This window comes from Erinaceus europaeus, chromosome 9 (assembly GCF_950295315.1).
Source record: "Erinaceus europaeus chromosome 9, mEriEur2.1, whole genome shotgun sequence".
NCBI lineage: Eukaryota > Metazoa > Chordata > Mammalia > Eulipotyphla > Erinaceidae > Erinaceus > Erinaceus europaeus.
Genome location: NC_080170.1, coordinates 69,306,866 through 69,325,691, shown reverse-complemented (window position 1 = coordinate 69,325,691; position 18,826 = coordinate 69,306,866). Strand labels below are relative to the sequence as shown.

Here is an 18,826-nt window from a genome sequence, read left to right as displayed (position 1 = left end):
GGGGCCTATGGTGCTGAGAGGAGGGGGCCTGAGCGTGTTCAGAGGACTGAGGTTCAAAAAGAGGAGGAGGAGGCCTGAGGGTGATCAGAGGCCTGGGGCACTGAGTGGAGGAGGAGGCCAGAGAGTTATCAGAGGCTTGGGGTGCTGAGAGGAGGAGGGGGCCTGAGGGTGTTTAGAGGCCTGGGGTGCTGAGTGGTGGGGGCCTGAGGGTGTTCAGTGGACTGAGGTTCTGAGAGGAGGAGGAGGCCTGAGGGTGATCAGAGGCCTGGGGTGCTGAGTGGAGGAGGAGGCCAGAGAGTGATCAGAGGCCTGGGGTGCTGAGAGGAGGAGGCCTGAGGATGTTCAGAGGCCTGGGGTGCTGAGTGGAGGGGGCCTGAGGGTGTTCAGGGGCTTGGGGTGCTTAGAGGAAGACTGGGCCTTTGGGTGTTCAGGGGCCTGGGGTGCTGAGGGGAGGAGGAAGCCTGAGGGTGTTCAGGGGCCTGGGGTGCTTAGAGGAAGACTGGGCCTTTGGGTGTTCAGGGGCCTGGGGTTCTGAGAGGAGGAGGAGGCCTGAGGGTGTTCAGGGGCCTGGGGTGCTGAGAGGAGGAGGAGGCCTGAGGGTGTTCAGAGGCCTGGGGTGTTGATGGGAGGAGGGGGCCTGAGTATGTTCAGGGGCCTGAGGTGCTGAGAGGAGGGGGCCTGAGGGTGTTCAGTGGCCTGGGGTGCTGAGTGGAGGAGGGGGTCTTAAGGTGTTCTGGGGCCCGGGGTGCTGAGAGGAGGAGGTGGCCTGATGGTATTCCTGGGCCTGTGTAGTTGAGAGGAGGAGGGGGCCTTAGGGAGTAAGGGGCCTGTGGTGCTGAGAGGAGGGGGCCTGAGTTGTTCAGAGGACTGAGGTTCTGAGAGGAGGAGGAGGTTTGAGGGTGATCAGAGGCCTGGGGTTCTGAGAGCAGGAGGGACCTGAGGGTGTTCAGAGGCCTGGGGTGCTGAGTGGAGGAGGAGGCTGGAGAGTGATCAGAGGCTTGAGGTGCTGAGAGGAGGAGGGGTCCTGAGTGTATTTAGAGGCCTGGGGTGCTGAGTGGAAGGTGCTTGAGGGTGTTCAGAGGCCTGGGGTGCTGAGAAGAGGAGGAGGCCTGAGGATGTTCAGAGGCCTGGGATGCTGAGTGGATGGGGCCTGAGGGTGTTCAGGGGCTTGCAGTGCTTAGAAGAGGACTGGGCCTGAGGGTGTTCAGGGGCCTGGGTTGCTGAGGGGAGGATGAGGCCTTAGGGTGTTCAAGCGGCTGGGGTTCTGAGAGGAAGAGGAGGCCTGAGGGTGTTCAGGGGCCTGTGGTGCTGAGGGGTGGAGGGGTCTGAGGGTTTTCAGGGGCCTGGGGTGCTGAGTGGAGGAGGAGGCCTGAGGGTGTTCAGGGGCCTTGGGTGCTGAGAGGAGGAGGGGGCCTGAGGGATTCTGGGGCCTGGGATGCTGAGGATGAGGGGCCCTGAGGGTGTTCAGGGGCCTGGGTTGCTGAGAGGTGGAGGGGGTATGAGGGTGTTCAGGGGCCTGGGTTGCTGGAGGAGGTGGAGGACTGAAGGTGTTCAGGGGCCTTTAGAAATTAAAAATATTTTACTAGGTACATATAAATATAATAAATTTTAATTAATATAGCATGCAGTTCTATATGCTGACAGTATTAAACAATGAATGAAGTGTTCTCTGGCTACCAAGGTAAACTTTCAAGGTTGTATAGAGCAGATGGTGACATGCAGCTATTTGGTAATATAGTTAACTGACATCACTAGTAATCTGTTTTCCCAGTGGCTTTAAGCTGCAAATAAATAAGCATCAGTTCATCTGGGGTCTGTTTCACCGTCTTCTTTTTGTGACTAGTGGAGAATTATGGTGGACATAGTACAGACTGTGTAGCAGTATTGTGGAAAGATCTGCTCCATTATGCACCTCAGGAGCCATGCCCTACATAAAGATTCAGTCATGATTCAGTATTTTTGAACTGAGTACAGTTGATTTATCTTATAATTAAAGATATGTGAAGTCTGCTTCACAAATTTCCATGTCCTCCTAGCAGATTAGCCGTGCTTATCTTCTCTATATTGTTCCAATTTTAGTATATGTGCTGCTACAGCAAACATCATAAGTCTGCTGAGTGGAAACCTCTGATCCTGGTCCTCCTTTGGTGAAAGAGTTTTGTATAACATCCTCTCTGTCTCCTATGGATGTTATTCTGTTCATAACACTTATTGTTAATTTTGAAATCGATATTGCGAGACTGTAGTTTCCACCAAATACCCATGTTGATTTGAAGGCTCATTTAAGCAACTTAGTGTGTGACTGTTATTTTATCATTTCAGTAGATACATCACTGAGCATTCTTCTGTTTTCCTGATTCCTTGCCTCTGCTCTTATTTTTTTGAGAAGCCCAAAGGATTTTAATAGTTTTATCTTTTTATTTGTTCAATATCTGAAAATTCTCCCATCTGTCTTTCTTATTTTGTTTTAGCAGTTTTATTTCAGAGGTCTTTCTCCAACTGTCACAGAGTCACCTCATGTTTTATATGCTAGTTGCTTCCTAATTTTCCTTTACACTTGCAGGTCTCAAATACATGCAGAGTTTGTCTTTTAGTGATCTATGTCACAGGATAGGGATCCAGTTTACTTTCCATTAAGTATGCCAGTTTTCTTAGTGTCTGTCTTTTCTTTTTCCATAGATAAAGCGGTGCTGCATTTGTATATGAAGTTCTCGTATGTGACTTGAACACTGTATTTTACTCTCTGGTTTGCTTTTTTGTTCTTTTCATTCCATGTTTTTTTCAGGACTGTGATTTTTTTCTTTTTTAAAAATTTTTCTTTATTGGCGAATTAATGTTTTACATTCGACAGTAAATACAATAGTTTCTACATGCATAACATTTGCCAGTTTTCCATAGAACAATACAACCCCCACTAGGTCCTTTATCATCCTTTTTGGACTCGTATCCTCCCTCCCCCCAAACCCAGAGTCTTTTACTTTGGTGCAATACGCAAAGTCTAGTTCAGGTTCTGCTTGTGTTTTCTCTTGTGATCTTGTTTGTCAACTATTGATCAGAAACTTTACCTGAATGATTTCTATTGTGGCTGAGTCCATAAATATCAACTATAAAATACATGCAGGCAGATGAAGTAAATCACTTCTGTTTAAATTCCACACTTGTGTTATATTCATGTTATTAAATATTCCTGATTATCATTCTTGCATATATATATATATATATATATTCCTATTTATTTTTGTGTAGAATCCAACAGAGAAATTAGGTGGTTATTATTTGAGTAAAACAAAACCACAAATATTCACATTTTCTGCAGCAGGATGATATACTGTGTGCACATTCTCATTTTGTATTCTGTGGGAAGTGTATCTACCACTGATTTTCTTTGCCAGCAGATATTAATTCCCAATTTCATCAGATCTTCTTTCAGAGATTTCATTTTGTCTTATACAGAACAAAGCCCACATATATTTAATTAAAGGAAAACAGCCACAAGTCCACAACAAAGAAAAAACAGTTGTTGTTGTTGTTTTCTCCCCCAGTAAATGGCCCTGGTAAAACGGGACAGTCAGTTTTTCAGCAAAACAATGTACCTGAACATGTATATTACATGATATACAAAAACTAATTCAAACTGAATAAAAGATTAGAACATGAGATCTAACACCATAAAATCTTAGAAGAAAAACTAAAGGAGTTAAGCTCCTTGATATAGGTCAAAGTAATGCTTGAAAAAATTGGACACTGGAAGTGGACTGTGATTTTGCACTGTTTTCCCTTCTATGAATAATAGCCTTGTTTGGAAATGATGATAGATTCATAGGAAGTTACAAAATATAGTACAGATAAGTCTGGTTTTCCCCACCAGTAATATACCATAGCACTTCCTAAATTCCTTAATAGTTACAGTATTATTATTACTAAATTATGTGGTTAGTGCTGTAAGCCATTATGTGGAGAGTAAATCCTCCATTCCTTGCCCATTTTCAAAGCTGGTTTAGCTATAATAATTTTTTAAGACTTTTTATATTTATTTATTTATTCCCTTTTGTTGCCCTTGTTGTTTTATTGTTATAGTTATTGTTATTGTTGTTGCCATTGTTGGATAGGACAGAGAGAAATGGAGAGAGGAGGGGAAGACAGAGAGGGGTGAGAAAGATAGATACCTGCAGACCTACTTCACCGCTTGTGAAGCAACTCCCCTCCAGGTGGGAAGCCGGGGGCTCAAACTGGGATCCTTATGCTGGTCCTTGCACATTGTGCCACATGCGCTTAACAAGCTGCACTACCTCCCGACTCCCGCTATAGTAATTTCAGGTCCTCCAAACACACAGAGGTATTTTGCTTTGTATTTACACATATTGTTTTGCACATAAATAGTTATTTCACTTCTGATGTGTCTGTGATCATCCATAGATTATGTTTTCATACTCATAGAGAGAGAGTAAGAGTCTCCACATTTCTGGAGCTGTTATAGGGAGATAGATGCATGAGAACTAAATAAGTACAATTTTGGCATGTTAAATAGAGAAATCTAATGCAATATTGTTTGGCTGGCAGACTTTATAACTTAATGATGGTTAGAAAAGATCTCAGAGAGAGGAAGACATTCTAGCAGGAGCTTGAAGGAGGTGAGGAAGACTGCCCTGCAGACACTGCTAAGACCCTACTTGGTATCCTGGAAAAAATTCATCAATCAGAATGGAAACAAATAAACAAAAGGCCCTCATTCTTGTAGGATAGACAATTGAATAGAGTGACTTTTACTCAGCTTGAGAAGGAATCCTTGAGAAGGTTCTGAAATGTATGGCATGCTGTGATGGATCTGTTTGTCTTCTTGTCTATCTATCTGACTGTTGGTATCTGGGATCAGACATGGTACCTCTTTCATGCAATTCCAGTATGTTGGTGCTGTAACTCCTGGCCCCTGATTTTATATCGTGTTACCTTACGTGTTGTGTTGGAGTGTCAGGGTACAGGGAGATAGAAAGAAACCAATTCCATCTGTCTTTCTAATCTATCACTCTCTACCCTATTCCAAGTCTCTTTGCAAACAAGCATGTTATACACTCAGAATGAGCTTGTCCTATGAATTCTGATGCTTCATAACTAAGACAGTGCTATCTCTCCAGTTTATAACTTCTTAACTGTCTCTATAAGAAATAGTGCCATTGTCTCCAGTTTTTTATTTATAAAATGGAAATATTGACAAGAGCATAGGATAAGAGGGGTACATTCCCACACATTGCCCAGCCTCAGAGCTCCATATCCCATCCCCTCCCTTGACAGCTTCCCTATTCTTTATCCCTCTGGGAGTGTGGACCCAGGATCATTGTGGGGTGCAGAAGGTGGAAGGTCTGGCTTCTGTAACTGCTTCTCCACTGAACATGGTCACTGGCAGGTCGATCCATAATCCCAGCCTATCTCTCTTTCCCTAGTGAGTCAGGGCTTTGGGGAAGTGGGTCTCCAAGGGCCATTGGTGGCATTGTCTGCCCAAGGAAGTCAAGTTGGCATCTGGAACCCAAACCAGTGTCTCCAATATTTTAAGAAATAGTGCCACCTCTTCAGTTCAGCAGTCTGCTGGTATATTTTCACTCCCCACCCCTATACCAAGTTACCATGCAAACACATATTCTACCTCATGTTATAGAGTCAGACTGAGCTTGTCCTATGAGCCTTTCCTATGGTTCCTTTCCTCTGCTTGTAAATCTGTCAGTGAAACTGAGAGGCCTAGGTGGGGAAGGGTGCCCACTGAAATAGAAGGACCAAAGGCAGCATAGATGCAGGGGCACTGCCCTCACTCACTCATACACTCTTTCTCTGCCCCTCCTTGGGAATCTGTCTGGCCCAGAGGGGGGTGCCTAGTATCTCCAGACACCACAAAGGTCTTCTTGGAGTTTGATGTGTAGCTGTGTCTGGCAATCAGTTACTGGAGGGAGGGTACTTTAAGAACTAGTCCCACCTCTCCAATTCAGCACTCTGCAAGTCTCCATGTAAACACACATTCTGCCTCATCTTATAAGGGCAGACTGAGCTTGTTATATGAATTCTGATGCTTCATAACTAAGACAGTGTTATTTTCCCAGTCTGTAACATAACTCAATGACTGCTAAGATGTAATATGCAAACCATCTAAATTGACTCCAGTGTGTCTAATTCCAAAACTGACCTTGCGGGAGTCTGGCGGTAGCACAGCAGGTTAAGTGCATGTGCCAGGAAGCACAAGGACCAGCATAAAGATCCTGGTTTGAGCTCTAGGCTCCCCACCTGCAGGGGAGTCACTTCACAGGTGGTGAAACAGGTCTCAGGTGTCTTTCTCTCCCCCTCTCTGTCATCCCCTCCTCGCTCCATTTCTCTCTGTCCTATCCCACAACAATGACATCAATGACAACAACAATACTAACTATGACAACATTTTTTAAAAAGCAAGAAGGGCAAAAAAAGGACAAATAAATAAATATAAACAAACAATTTGCCTTAACATGCCTGAGGCTCCAAAGTTTCAGGTTCAATCCCCCTCACCACCATAAGCCAAACCTAAACAGTGCTCTGGTAAAAATAAATAATATAAAATTTTTAGGTGGGGGTAGATAGCATAATGGTTATGCAAAGAGATTTTCATGTCAAAACTGACCTTGCCATCAGCCTATATCCATGCTACCTTTCTCTTTATTTCCATGGATAGTCACCTCATATACACACCCCCCAATTTGACAGTTTGTCATCAGACCCCATGAATAGATACCAAAGAAAAGGTTTATTTTGTCTTATCAAAAGATCCATGACATTAGCATCTCCAGGGATTTTGAGATTATGATGATAAATTTTCCACAGTATATATCAGTATAGTTTTATATAATAATTATAATAACCACAGCTATGTAATATGTATATAAGATTTAACTTGCAACTGCTACTACATTTGTAATACTTTAGATAAAGCTCATCATTCTTGAGTTACTTCTGTAGTAGATGCCAAAACAGTCTCCCTCTGATCACATTTGATTTGATGAACACATGACAAACTGCAGGTCAGAAAAGATTCATTTGCTGTTATATCATTGTATTTTTAGTCTCCAACATTATTCAGTGGCATGAAACAAGGGATCTTGTCTATAGCAGTTTTTCCCATTATTGTTAAGACATAATTTCTTTCTAGATGGATAAATCAAAATTTGGGCCACATATCATTAAATATTTAAATTAAAATGTTCACTTGCATTCCTCTGAATTCATAATTGTGAACTAGTGTTTTTTTCTCCCTCCAGGGGAAGAAGACACTGATCTTGCTAATGTGAGTATTCTATTTTAATATAAGCTGGATTTCTCACTTTCATTCTATAAAAGCATATTTTTTTCTAATTATTTTATTTCCCTTGAAATTTAGAGTTGCCCTCCTATGTGTTGCCCTGTTACTTTTTTCTGACTATGGTAGATTTAGTGTCTCCAACCAGAACCAACTTTGAGGAGTAGCTCTGTTTTTTATTTTATCATATAGGCATAAACAATATACTGAGCAGGATCTGGGTGGTAGCTCAGCGGATTAAGCACAAGTGGCGCAAATCACAAAGACTGGTGTTAGGATCCTGGTTCCAGCCCTTGCCTTGGCTTCCTACCTGCAGGGGAGCCTCTTCACACGTGGTGAAGCAGGTCTGCAGGTCTGCAGGTCTTTCTCTCACCCTCTCTGTCATACTCTCCTCTCTCCATTTCTGTATATCCTATCCAACAATGATGACATCAGTAACAATGATAACTACAACAACAATAAAAAACAGGGCAACAAAAGGGAAAATAAAAAATAACAAAAAAGAATATGCTGAGCTGTTCAAAGAAACAGCTTTGGGATTACATACAAAAGATTTTGCAGCTTTCTGTGAAACTCAGTTTCTATGTGATTCAGTTTTGGTGCCAGTGAGCTAGCAGTCATATCTACTATGTAATGTAGAAAGCTTATTGTGAAGAATAAATAAAGGGATGAAAAGATGTTTTCATTAGTCCCACTCACAAGTTTGTGCGCAGATTCTATTAGCTGTTGCCATAATACCTTTTATGGTGAGTCTGTTGGTATTAAATTATCAGGTGGGGAGTATGATGACAAGTGAACAGGCCTAAGAATTTCATGCCCAGTAGACTCAAACTTAATACTTTTTTGTGACTTTATCAGCTATTCTGAGCTGCATACCATCAATAGTTAAAGCTCCTTGAGGTTAAGGAATGTACTTTATATACAAGGCTGAATAAAAGTATATTAATTCATTTGTAAGGCACAGATAATATTCCCTTATAGAAAATCATTCCAGATACAAGACTTCATAATAACTGGTAGGTGAAGGAATGCAGTTAAAAGCAAGTATAAAATTAAAAGGCACAAACTATAAGTATTTTGCCTATAAAGGAGATAATTTCTCCTGCAGAGGTGACCCCACCCAGAGCCAGACCCTACCCTGTCTCCAATGAAGGTAGCAGGTTTGTTAAGTCACTGCACCCATCCTAATCATTTTAAAATGATGGCAAAATGTGGTCAGGCAGTAGTAGCACAGCGGGGTTAGCATGCATGGTGCGAAGTGCAAGGACAGGCGTAAGGAATCTGGGTTGAGAACCTGGCTCCACACCTGCAGGGGAGTCGGTTCTTCACGGGCAGTGAAGCAGGTCTGCAGGTATCTTATCTTTCTCTACCCCTCTCTGTTTCCTCTTCTCTCTCCATTTCTCTCTGTATTATCCAAGGACAATGACAGCAACAGTAATAATGATAATTAAAAAGAAAAAAACCAAGGGCAACAAAAAGGGAGAGGGTGGTGTCCAGGTCAGTGGATTCCTGGTACAGGCACAGAGTCCCAGCAATAACCTTGGAGGGAAAAAAAAAAAAAAGAATGATGGCAAAAGATGGCATTTAATGTTACTGAAATTCTGAATTTTTACTGTGAACTTTTAAAATTTTTATAGTTTATTTTATTTCTTAATATTTATTTATAAAAAGGAAACACTGACAAAAACCATAGGATAAGAGAGGTATAAGTCCACACAATTCCCATCACCAGAACTCTGTATCCCATCTCCTCCCCTGATAGCTTTCCTGTTCTTTATACCTCTGGGCGTATGAACCCAGGGTCATTATGGCGTGCAGAATGTGGAAGGTCTGGCTTCTGTAATTACCTCCCCTTTGAACATGGATGATGGCAGGTTGATCCATACTTCCAGCCTGCCTCTCTCTTTCCCTAGTGTGGTGGGCTTCTGGGGAAGCGGGGCTCCAGAACACATTGGTGGGGTCGTCTGCCCAGGGAAGTCCAGTTGGCATCACTTTATCATCTGGAACCTGGTAGCTAAAAAAAAAAAGAGTTAACATATAAAGCCAAATAAGTAGTTGACTAATCATGAACCTAAAGCTAGAATGAAATTTTTGGGGGCGGGGCTCCATTTTACAGATAGTTAGAGGCCCTTTTTGGTTATATACCAGAGGTCCCATGATTAAACTCATTTTTTATTTGTTTGTTTGTTTTTTCTGAGCCTGACATCTAATATGCAGGTGGATCCAAAATATTGTCTGGGGAGATGATGTTATGGCTGGAAAAAGGACCAGAAAGCTGGATCGGGGGAAGAGTGTAGCTCCCAAATATGGGGAAGGTATATAAATACTGTTCACTGTAAACCCCAATAATTTGATGTGATCTAGGGCTGTTATTCAGTTTAGGAGCCTATGTGACCTCTGTATCTCTGTAGATCTGAGCTCACATTCTGTGTTCATGAATAGGAATGTTCCAAGCTGCCCCGATTTCAGGACCCATCTTCCTCAGGTGTAGCATAGAATTTGTTGTCCAGCCTCCCTTTGGAGGATGGAATATTCTCTACCTTTGTTGATCCATGTTGAGGGCAAGGTCCTATTGGGGCCCACAAATGGATTTATTTTATTATTCCTGATAGAGATGACCAGTAACAGTGGAGAGAGACTATGACCCACATAGTCAACGACTGCCACCTCTCCAGATTCAAAGGAGGTCTCGAAACTTTACATCAGGCTCAACCTGACGCTGTTGACTGGCTATGGAAGAAGGGCAAACGCTAGAAGAAGAAGTGGAGAGAGGGATTTATTTGAGGTCTAGGCCCATCATGTCTGTTTGGGAATCTCAGGACTTCCCAAATAGGGTGGGGCACACTCCAGCCTTTCTTGGGCAGCCCCGAAGCTATTTCTTTGTTACTAAGCTGTTTATTCTGCCTGGAGACTGGGGAAGGGCCACACCTGCTACAAGTTCATGACCTCCTAAACTGGTTCTTTTCTTTGCCTCCAGGATTATCACAGGGGCTGGGTGGTTGCACTAGGAATCCACTTCTCCTCCATTGCCACTATTATTATTATTGTTGTTGCTATTGTTGTTGGATAGTACTGAGAGAAACTGAGAGGGGAAAGAAAGATAGACACCTGAAGACCTGCTGAAGACCACTGACAAGCAAACCCCCTCCATGTGGGGAAAGAACCAGGATTCTTACACCTTCCCTTGCATTTCCCACTATTTGGGCACTTAACCAGGTGTACAACCTCACCCCCCCAACCCCACCCCTCTTTTATGAGTAAGAACATTTTATCACATGATTAGAGTACTGGATCTATTATCACTCAATACTTAAAATTCAGTTCTGAGTATATAATCCGTTAAGCACTTAAGGTTTCAAATTAGTAAACTGATTTAATTTCAACACTGGGTTTAAATTGTTAATGTATTTCTAATAATACCTTTTTTTATAATTTTAAAACTGGTTCTAACCATGACACTAGACTTCAATCTGGAGCCACCTCATATATATATATATATATATATATATATATATATATATATATAGAGAGAGAGAGAGAGAGAGAGAGAGAGAGAGAGAGAGGAGAGCATTATGAGGGCATCAAGCCCAGAGGTAGCCCTGGTGGTATAAATAAAAAAATTAATTAATGGAACTGAGGTAGTGCAGCACCTCTCCTGGTAGGACTGTGCCCAGAAGAAGTCAGGTGGGGTAGACAGGAGGCCTGCCATGCATACACTCAAGCTCCTATCACTGATATTTTATTAAATTTCAGTGAAAATTCGGTGGTCTCAGTAGAAGACAAAATCAAGTAGTGAGGGGATCTGAAAGGTTTTCTGTCAGAAGACTAAAATGTAAATTGTCTTGGTGTGTGCATAAATAGAAATATCAAAGGAGAGAGTCTTGCTTTGTTGCAGGGATGTGAAAGAGAGATAATGTCATACACTAGTCTAATATTCTAAAATTAAGGGAAGCTAATATATATACACCCATATATCTTCAAAAGGAAACAAGTGTGGCCTAAGAGGTGGCACAGAGGGTAAAAGCTTTGGATGCTCAAGTAGGGGTTCCCAACTTAGAGTCACTGTATTTCACGAGCCAGAGTGTTGCTTTAGTTCTTTCATTTTATTAATGACTTAATACTGATTTACAAACTGTGAGATGAAAGGGTTATAATCCTATACCATCTCCTCCACCAGAGTTCTGTGTCCCCATTACTTCCATTGGAAACTGCAGTAGTTTTCCCAAGGTTACAGATGTGGGTTGACTATGTCTATAACTGTCTATACTTAGACATACTTGCCCATTTTTCTATGGTTCTGCCTTCTCTTCATACGTCACACCTACACCCATAGCTATTTCCAACTGTCCATCTATTTTTCTCTTCTATTTCCTGGTCCTGATAGCATTGGAGTTTAGAGCCGTGTAATCATCTTCCCCTATCATTCCTTCCCCTCTGGGAGTCTGAATCAAATTTCTCTATAGGGTGCAGAAGGTGGAAGGTCTGGCTTCTGTAATTGCTTTCCTACTTAGGTCTATCCATATTGCCAGTCTGTTTCTCTCTTTCCCTAATGGGTTGGGCTCTGGAGAGGTGAAGTTCCCAGACACATCAGTGAGGTTATCTGCCTAAGGAAGTCAGGGTGGAAACTTGATAGCATCTGTAACTTGGTAGCTAAAATGTGGTAAGATATAAAGCAGGACAAAATGATTAATAAACAGGAACCAAAAGGTAGGAGTAGGTTGCTCTAGTTATTTTTCCTCTTCCTCTTCAGTTTCTTCTCTCATTAACAAATATTTTTAGAAAAATGAAAAAAAATCTCATCAAATGCACTGGAATAGCAGGAAGCTCTGTTGTGTGTATGTACACACACACACACACACACACACACACACACACACACTCACACACACACCGTGGAATGCAGCACTACGGAGTTATGTTAGCAGACAATGTTAGCAAATAAGACTTGCATGCTTTATTTGTCAAGGCCAACAAAATAGCTAGCTCACTTGGATAGCATGCTCATTGCTTTTCCATATGTACAACCCACATTTGACCCTAGCTCTACCATACTGAAGGGAGCTTTAGAGCTGAGGGTTAGCCTCTCTTTTTTCTCTCTCTTTTGCTCTCACTCTCAAGTGTGCAGTCTCTTTTATTTTTCCTTTTTTTCCCGATTATTGCTGAGGCTCAGTGTCTGCACTACAAATCCACTGCTCCTGAAAGCCTTTTTTCCCATTTTGTTGCCCTTGTTGTTACCCCTGTTGTTGTTATTATTGTTTTCCTTGCTGAGAGAGAGGAGGGGAAGACAGAGAGGGTGAGAGAAAGACAGACACCTGCAGACCAACTTCACTACTTGTGAAGTGACATCCTGCACTTGGGGAGCCGGGGGCTTGAACTAGGGTCCTTAGACCAGTCATTGTACTTCACACCATGTGCCCTTAACCTCCTATGCCACCACTTGACTGTCCCTGCTTTTTTTTGCCTCCAGGGTCATTGCTGGGGCTCAGTGTTGACACTACAAGTCCACTACTCCTGGAGGCAGTTTTTTTTCAATTTATTGGATGAGACAAAGAAAATCTGAGAGAAAAAAGAGGTAGAGAGGGAGAGAGAAAGACACCTGCAGACCCGCTTCACTACTTGTGAAGCTTTCCCCCTGCAGATAGGGAGTGAGGGCTCCAACCTGGATCCCTGCACTTAGTATTATGTGTGCTCAACTAGTACGCCACTGCCCATCACCCTGGCTATCTTGCTGCCTATCTTTATCTAATTTTTTTTTACTTTAAAAAATTAACTTTGGGCCACTCTGACTTGTTTAAGATTTATAAAGCAGTCCCAGGACAACAGAAGCAGATTCTCAGACAGCTGACTCAGGCAAAGGCCCTCATTTTGGCTCTCCATGTTTGAAGTGTGTGTGGAACTCGCACTCTAATAATGATATCTTTCTCTGTCTGTGCACTCAAGTTCATTGCATCAGGAATTCATACCCAAGAAAAGTGCTTTTTTTTTTTTACCTCTTGTATTTTTTAACCTGACAACTATTTGCATACCCAATTACAAACAATAAAGTGAAAGCATTTGGACTAAAACTTTACTCAGTATTATTTTCCACATGATGATTCCCCCTTTTAAATTACTTTATTGGGGGAAAGTTAATTTTTTTACAATACAGTTATGGACGCATGGATACAACTTCTTTCCCTTCCCTCTCAATTTATCTGTCCTATCAAATAAGAAAAAGGGAAGATAGGAAGGAAGAAAGACCACTGGGAGGGGATACATGGAGGGCTAGTAATAACCCTGATAGCAATCAAAGAAAGTAGGGGAAAAAAAAGAGTGAAAAAAAGAGTTAAAAGCTCTTCAAGGTGTAGTGTTGGATAGCTCACGTGGGGAGCATCTACCTTAACCTGTGCTTGCACCTGGGTTTGTCAGCCAATCACTGCATGAGAGCACTTGCATGGGAGAAGCTTCACAAGAGGTGGGGGCATGATGTGTTTCTCTCTGCTTTCCTCTCACTCACCCTCCCATTACTTCTCTGACTTGCAACCCCTTTGTAATTTAAAAGGAAAAAAACAGTCTATCTGGAGTAGGGCAGTAGCATAGCAGGTTAAGTGCATGTGGCGCAAAGCACAAGGAACTGGGTAAACAATCCTGTTGGAGGTCCAGGCTCCCCACCTGCAGGGGCAGTGCTTCACAGGCAGTGAAGCAGGTCTGTAGGTGTCTATCTTTCTCTCCCATTCCCTGTCTTCCCCTCCTCTCTTTATTATTCTCTGTCCTATCCAGCAACAACAACATCAGTAATAGCTACAACAATAAAAAGGGCAATAAAAGGGAATAATAATAATAATAAAGCAGTCTATAACATAATCTTGAATCTACCATGTGCTTAACTAAAGAGATATGGTCATGGAAAAATAAAGGAATTAGTAAGTAGGGACACATAAGTAAATAATAATTCTAAATGCCAAGTTTTTCAACACACCATAAGAGAAACTATTTTTGTATGATCTGTTCAATTCAATGGTTAAAATTCCCTTTGTCCAAAAACTGCCCTCTCCATCGTCCACAAAATACTTAGAAACAACCTGCTCTGTGGTGGTGTGATGCCGCCCTGTGGATACATTTCAGAATGCATCTGAATAGAGAAATTTTTAAACTCCCAAATGATTCTTTAGACATCAATAATATTAGGAAATTCACTAGAGAGAGAGAGCGCAAAGATATGCTCAGTGGTGAAGAATAGGTCTCAGTAGGAGCACTCTCCCACCACAAAAGAGAACTTCTGCAGGGGAATATTCATTCACCAGAGCTGGAGCCATGGTGAAGGGTCTTCCCTTCTCTGTCTCTGTTGTCTCTTTTTCCTTCTATATGCATCTCCCTCTGCTCCCCTCACTCACTCTCTGATTTTCACTCTCAATCTTAAACCAAGCAGATGCCTAAACCCATAGATACATTAACAGTAAAATAAATAGTAAATAAATTATTAAAATTAAGAAATAAACCAATTTATTCAACATATCTCTCATAGGCACTTCTATGTGGCTATGCATCAGAAGCATTGTTGCTCTTGTGTTTGTGATTTCTGACAACCTTTATCTAAGTCCCACAATGGATCCTAAATGTGCTGCTTCTTCTAAGCCTTCTGGCTAAGCGCTAGAGGAAGATGCTTACCATCCAGGAGAAGGTGAAACTCTTGGCAAGAACATCCTGGAGGTTGCCCACCATTACCACTTGGATGAGTCTACCATCCGCACCATCCGTAAAGATGAAAAGAACAGGGAGCTGGGCAGTAGTGCAGCGGGTTGAGCGCACATGGCACAAAGCCCAAGGACCTGCGTAAGGATCCGGGTTCGAGCCTCCAGCTCCCCACCTGCAGGGGAGTCGCTTCACGGGTGGTGAAGCAGGTCTTCAGGTGTCTGTCTTTCTCTCCCTCTCTCTGTCTTCCCCTGCTCTCTCCATTTCTCTCTGTCCTATCCAACAATGATGACAACAATAACAATAACTACAACAATAAAACAACAAGGGCAACAAAAGGAAATAAATAAATAAATAAATTTTTTTAAAAATTAAAAGAACATTCATGCAATGGCTACTGTATCTTTCAAAGAGAAGCAAAGCTAAAGGAGTGTTATTTCATGTGTAGAGGGGTCTAAGATTCTGAAAAAAAACACATTTAGAAGGTTGTAAAAAGATTTTCTATGCTCTAGCTACAAAAATATTTTATTTCTAAAGAAAGAATCCTACTTCATGGAAATTCACTTATCTCATTAGAGTCTGGCACTGATTAATCAAGATAAATGAGGGAAGACTGTACTGCACAGCTTATAAAAACGGGCTATTAGTAAACTCAAAAGAGAAGCAGTGGGGGAGCTGGGCAGTAATGCAGTGGGTTTATCTGTTTTCCTCTCCTCTCAGTTTCCTTCTGTCCTATCCAAAGACAGCAATAGCAACAACAACAATGTCAAAACAACAACAGTGCAAAAAAGATGGTGGCTACTAGGTGCAGTGGATTCATGGAGCGAGCACTGAGCCCCAGCAATAACACTGGATGCCAAATTAAAATAAAATAAAGAAGAGTGAAGTAGTTTGAACTGCTGCTGTGGCATCTACATATCTGGAAAGGTTTTAGTGACCCCAAGCCTGGAAATGGCAACAAATGAAGTCAAAGCCCACTGGTCCATAGACGACACTGTGGAGTTGCTGAAGTGCATAGAGGATATTATTCCTCCCCATGACAAAGAGGGATTCATAGAATCCAAAGATGGACTGGGAAAAAGTAACTATTAAAGATTTTTCTAGAGAAATATGCAAATGGGGCTGGACAAGGGCTTAAGCACTGGGTTAAGCACATATGGTATATATCTTAAGGACCCACTCCAGTCCCTGGCTCCCCACCTGTGGGGGCGTCACTTCACAGTAGTGAAGCGAGTCTGCAGATGCCGTTCTCTACCTCTTTATATCTACACTCCCTTCTCAAAATCTCTTTGTACCATCCAAATAAATAAATAAATAAATGCCACAGGAACAGTGAATTCGTAGTACAGGCACTGAGCCACAGTGATATCCCTGGAGGCAATAAATAAATAAATAAATGAGTATAAATGTGCAAATGGTTACAGATTTTGAATAGCCTTAAAGAGAGAGCTTTAAAGAATAGCCTTAAGAGAATTAATTTTGGAGGCTAAGTTATATATTGAAAAATCCAGCAAAATGGAAACTGCTTGCCTCAGATTCTTCCATGAGCAAAGACCTCAATATTATAAGATGTACCCCAAATTTAGCAAGGAGGAACTGCCCAAGCTCGATCCCCCTCACTACCATAAGCCTAAATGGAGCAGTCCTCAGTTGTTTCTCTCTGTCTCTCTATCTTCATCTCTCTGCATGTCTCTCAAAAATAAGATAATGTATTTAAAAAAGGGTACCCAATACTGAAAGAGTTGCCTGGGAGAAGTGATTAATTCTTTTATAAAAAAGGTTCTTTACATGTATTTTCTTTACATGTATTTTATTGCAATTTTTTTCCAGAGCTGAGATCAAATGCATGCAAAATTTATCACACAACTCACTGTTTCATGTGGAGATACAGAAACAGAGGTATTGACACCATAGCACCAGTCCCCTCCCATGCTGTGGCATCATTCATATAGTTCAGGGCTCAAGGCTTGGTCACACACATGGCCAAGCACACAACCTGCTATTTCCCGAGTCCTTAGAAAACACTGTTTTCGATATATGTATATAAACCCCACGTAAGAGACAAGGAGACTTACATACTTTTGTGGTCATTGAACAGGGGCTCTGATCTATCCTGGGTTTAAGGTCATAAATAAATTTCCTATGTAAAGATTTAGTTGACATATAGCAGAAAACTATCAGTGACTCCATAAAGGAATTCCACATATTAGGATTGTGGAAACTTCAAAGAGGAGGTAGAGCTTGAATGATTGCATGAAACCGAAAGAAACCCCATTCTGAATTAAGGCATAGAATGATTTATAATCTGAGAATAACTTGGGAAGACTTTATCAATATTTTACTGCCAACCAAAGGGGAGAAGGTGGATACAGAACTGTCCTATATCTGAATCTAAATCTCTTGACAATGTAGATAAACCCCAAATATTAATCAATATATTACACAATAATAAAATGAATTGCTATGATCTGGTGTTAGCTTCCCGTTCAGTTTAGATTTTCATTCCATCCCATCATATAAATTAAATCCCAGAGAAAGGATGTTGTAAAATTGCAGTCATTACAAACCAAACTATCTTCTCTTCTTTCTCTTCTCTTCTCTTCTGTTCATTTCTCTTCTCTCTTCTCTTCTTTCACATGATAGGACAGAAGTAAAAAGACAGAAGGGGGAAAGAGAGAAAGAGAGAGTGACCTGGAGCCATTTTCCACTACTTATGAAGCTTCCTCTCTGCAGTGTGGGACTAGAGGTACAGTCACTCCACTGGGCACACCAACTCAAACCAAATATTCTTATCTTTATATCTACTTCTGGTCCTGATGAAAAAATGCCTTGCTCGAGTAGGAACTAATGAATACTGAATTTAGTTAAAATGTCTATTTCCATGGGTAATCAAAACCAGAATGGCTACAGCACATTTAATAGAAAAACAGAAGTTGTGTGTTGTTTTGTTATTTATTTTGAAGATGTGTTAAAAATGATGAAGCCTGCCTCCCTGCCTGTCTCCCCATTTAATGCTTTTTAATATCTTCTTTATAGTAATGATTTAATAGTAGTTTATAAATTTTAAACTTACTGGGGTGTAGTTTCACATGCACCCAACTACCAAAGTTTGGTGATGTTCTGTGTTCTTAACTGTTAAACAGTTTTAACTGGACAAATAACGATGAAGCAGTCCTCTCTTTCATCTGCATTTCCTCTGTATTTTAAGTTTATCTGGGAACATTTAATGGGAGTGTAGTAAAAATGATTCAAAAACTTCAGACTGAAATAGACTGGAGGTAGTGTCTCTAGTGATAAACTGATAAACTGCCAGACTGTTACCAGCCTCTTAATCTTCCCCTAAACCCCTCTCTGACCACCAGCCACAGGTGTTTGCACTCACTGGTGATTTGGTGGATTCCTGAAGTCATTCTAGGCCTGTCTTGTTTTGGTCCCAGGTGGTCTCCTAGGAATACCAGGTGGTATTCCTAGTTGATCAGGAAGAGGAGAGGGTAGGGGAGGGGAGAGGAGGGAAAGGGAGGAAAAGAGAGGGAAGGAGAGGAGAGGAACAGATCTGCTGCTGCTCTTAACCCCTCCTCCCAGGTCTTTAATGTTTAACTCCATCCTGCAGATAAGCCAAAAGAAAGCTAAACCACCTCATTATTTCTACACCCAGAGCACAAAGTTTCTAAAAAAAAAAAGGCTTACTGGAACCAGTCACTACCAATTCCCAGGCCACTGTGTCAGTAACCCTTTTTATTTTAATTTTAATCAGAGAAAGACAGACCAGAGCCTCTCTGGTCTCTTGTGCCTGCGATCAAACTTGGGACCTGGGAACCCCAGGCAGGAGAGGTGTTTTGCAGAACCACT

At 41.6% G+C, this 18,826-nt stretch overlaps 1 non-coding gene across 1 annotated transcript; it reads right to left on the bottom strand.

The window, feature by feature from the left end:
• Positions 1–1,996: 1,996 nt before the first annotated feature.
• On the bottom strand, positions 1,997–2,099 carry LOC132540576 (U6 spliceosomal RNA). The gene has a single exon (XR_009551774.1). It is a non-coding gene; the product is annotated as a U6 spliceosomal RNA (small nuclear RNA).
• Positions 2,100–18,826: the final 16,727 nt, after the last annotated feature.